Genomic DNA, 4,114 nt, shown 5'->3' on the forward strand with positions numbered 1-4,114 from the left:
TAGTGGTGACTTCAAATGTTCCATTACTGTCTGTGTCCCATGCTCAAAGACAAAGCCCGATCCAGTTTAGAGAATTCGAGCCTATAGTTGTTCAGTTCCAACAAGAGATTCAAACAGCAAATTCCGAAAAGAAAGATGATCTTTTTGAAGATGACAACGAAGGGTGGATAGTAGTGACTCATCGAAAAAGAAGACAACCAAACTCCACCCAAAAAGAGTCGCGTTCCTATTGAAGCTATAAAAGAAGAAACAAGACTCATAAAAAGAAAGGCAAAAAGATGACACGAAAGCCTAAGCCTGCTAAGAAAGAAGATAAGGACTTCCCTCAATTCTGACGACCGGCAACTTCGGCAGAATTTCTCCCAAGAAGCTTTCTCAATAATCATCCAAAGAAAGTATCAGAAGTTATTGCATGTCACACTGTCGACATAGTGGAAGTCGACAACAATCATGTGACTACTGAAGAAGTCAACGACTTAGAAGAAATGAAGCAAAGAACTTATGTCTTCGATCGTATTAAGCCTTCAAGTGGTCGATCTTCAGTCTTTCAAAGATTGAGTATGGCCATGGTAGGAGAAGAAGACCAATGTCCAACGACTACTTCTGCTCGAACTTCAACCTTCAAAAGGCTAAGTATATCCACATCAAAGAAAGATCAACCTTCAGCATCTGCTTTTGATCGTCTCAAGAAAACAAGCGATCAACGTAAAAGAAGGATGAAAATCTTGAAGCCAACGTCATTCCATGAAGAAAACAACGATGAAAAGATTCACAGTCGTGTCCCTTCATGCATGAAGAGAAAATTTTCTGTTGACATAAGTACAGAAGGTTCCTTGATAGTGAAGCCAACACTCATCATATTGACGAATCCTACAAATGAAGAGGGCAATCAAAACCATGATGAAATAAGAACTTCTGAAGTTTAAATGAAAAAGCTCCTCATCGTAAAAGCCTAAACTGCATGATGCTCCTGGCCCGCATGACCTTAAAATGTGAATGGCCCTCTCCAAAAAAAAAAAAAAAATCTTTGTACGAACTACGTTACGACTTGATCCCTGTCATTATAAAGGGTACGTAGGCAACTTAAAGAAATTTAAGTTCGGTCGTGCAAAAAAAAAAAACATTCTTCTTGAACTACATTATGACTTGATTCCTATCATTATGAAGGGTATGTAGGCAGCTTGAAAGAAACTTCAAGTTCAGTCCAGTTACAAAAAAAAAAAACATTCTTCTTGAACTATATCATGACTTGATCACTATCATTATGAAGGGTATATAGGCAGCTTGAAAGAAACTTCAAGTTCAGTCTAGTTTAAAAAAAAAAAAAAACTTGAACTACGTCATGATTTGATCCCTTTCTTTAAAGGTACGAAGGAAACTTCAAGAAATTTAAGTCTAGTCTATCAGAAGAGGTACAACAACCACACAAATATGATACTACAAGATTGATGTTGATCATCCCCATTAAAGAATGACACTCCAGATTGAAGATGTTAATCCCTATTGGGGGCAACATAACGGATTGAAGAAGTTCATCCCCATAAGGAGCTAGCACAGTAAATAAAAGGCACACGCTTGGAATGCACTTCGCTTCCTCTTCGAAATCAAACTCAGATGCTTTTCCATCTTTAAGTTCAGAGGTTTCATCGATGCTTCATCTTCATGCTCAAGTCTGGAGTCTTTTCAATGGCATCTTCATGCTCAAAGTCGCGAAGTCGAGCTCAATGTGAAGATTCATCGATGCTTCGTCAAACTCAAGTGTGGAGGATTTATGGATGCTTCAAGCTCAAATGCGGAGGATTCATTGATTCTTCAAGCTCAAGTGCAGAGGATTCGCCGATGCTTCATCAAACTCAAATGCGGAGGATTTGTCAATGCTTTGTCAAACTCAAACGGGAAGGTCTCGTCGATGATTCTCCATCTTCAAGTTCAAGATTGGTGTGCATGACCTCACTTCCATCTTCAAGTTCAAGATTGACGTGCATGGCCCTACTTCCATCTTCAAGTTCAAGATCGGTGTGCATGGCTCTGCTTCCATCTTCAAGTTAAGATTGGTGTGCATGGCTTCACTTCCATCTTCAAGTTCAAGGTCGGTGTGCATGGCTCCGCTCCATCTTCAAGTTCAAGGTCGATGTGCATGGCTCCGCTCCATCTTTAAGCTCAAGATCGATGTGCATGGCTCCGTTTCATCTTCAAGTTCATGGTCGGTATGTATGGCTCGACTCTATCTTCAATGAGTCAGTCTACAAAATCATGATGCAGCTTCACTTCATCTCCAAAGTCTGGCATGGTTCGCTTCATCTTCAAAGTCATGGCGTGGCTTCGCTTCATCTCCAAATTGATGGCGCGACTTCGCTTCATCTTTAAAATGTTGGCGCAGTTTCACTTTATCTCTAAAGTCTGGCGTGATTCGCCTCATCTTCAAAGTTGTGGCATGTCTTCGCTTCATCTCCAAACTGATGGCGCGACTTCGCTTCATCTCCAAAGTCATGGTGCGGTTTCGTTTCATCTCCAAAATGTTGGTACAACTTCACCCCTTCTCCAAAATTGGTGTAGCTTCACTTCCTCTAAAAAGATGTGGGTGTAGTTCCACCTCATATACGAGATCAAGTTTGGTTTGCCAAGCTCTACCTCATATGCGAGGACAACTCTGGTCCATCCGGCTCCGCCTTGTACGGGAGATCGACTCTAGCCAATCTGACTCCGCTCAAAAGCTTGATGGCATATTCTTTTTATCTTCAAAGTTTGATGTCATATCCGTCTCATCCTCAATACTCAATGACATATTTCTCTTATCTTCAAATTTTGATCAAGGAGTAACATAACAAGGTAGACTTTATCGGGATTCTCCCTTGGGTGAAAGCATGGAAGAGTTGTAAGCCTTGCAGGGCCCCTCCCATGATGTTCAGGATATGCGAATGGTGCTACAAGGTAGACCTTATCGGGATCCTCCCTAGGGTGAAAGCATGGGAGAGTTGTAAGCCTTGCAGGGCCCCTCCTATGACGATCAGGATATGCGAACAGTGCTATAAGGTAGACCTTATCGAGATCCTCCCTAGAGTGGAAGCATGGGAGAGTTGTAAGCCTTGTAGGGCCCCTCCTATACCATTTAGGATATGCAAATGGTACTACAAGGTATACCTTATCGAGATCCTCCCTAGGGTGAAAGCATGGGAGAGTTGTAAGCCTTGCAGGGCCCCTCCCATGACGTTCAGGATATGCAAACAATGCTACATGGTAGACCTTATCGGGATCCTCACTAGGGTGAAAGCATGGGAGAGTTGTAAGCCTTGCAGGGCCACTCCCATGATGATCAGGATATGTGAACGATGCTACAAGGTAGACCTTATCGGGATCCTCCCTAGAGTGGGAGAGTTGTAAGCTTTGCAGGGCCCCTCCCATGACGATCAGGATATGCGAACGGTGCTACAAGGTAGACGAATGGTGCTACAAGGTAGACTTTATCGATATCCTCCCTAAGGTGAAAGCATGGAAGAGTTGTAAGCCTTGCAGGGCCCCTCCCATAACGATCAGGATATGCAAACGGTGCTACAAGGTAGATTTATCGGGATCCTCCCTAGGGTGAAAGCATGGGAGAGTTGTAAGCCTTGTAGGGCCCCTCCCATGACGATCAGGAAACATGAACAGGCATACAGTAGATAGACCATACCAAGGTCATCCTACAAAAGACGCGATTATACTCCCTTGAGTTGCGCTTTAGCTCCTACAAAAGAGTAAGGGGGACAAATTAGTAAACCTACGCAAAAAAAAAAAAGGCAAGTAAAGAAAAAAGAAAAAAAAGAAAGAGAGAAAAAAAGAAGGAAAAAAATACGAAATTTTCTTAAAAAAAATGAAAGAAGAAGAGGAAATGGAGAGAAAGAAAAGATTAGAAGAAGTGGAGGGGATGAAGATAATGGAGGGGTTTAGGGTCCTATTTATAGAAGTTCCTGGGTTCCATAACAAATTAGAAAATCTAAATTAAATAAAAGATTTGATTTAAAATATTAGATTTTTAATCAGATTTTCTAATTTGATTCTATCCTAATTTGAAATTAAATTAAACAAATTTCCTATTTAATTTAATCTTATTATATTTTATTCTTAAATTTATCTT

This window comes from Benincasa hispida, chromosome 4 (genome assembly GCF_027475165.1).
Source record: "Benincasa hispida cultivar pf3 chromosome 4, pf3_genome.v1.1, whole genome shotgun sequence".
NCBI lineage: Eukaryota > Viridiplantae > Streptophyta > Magnoliopsida > Cucurbitales > Cucurbitaceae > Benincasa > Benincasa hispida.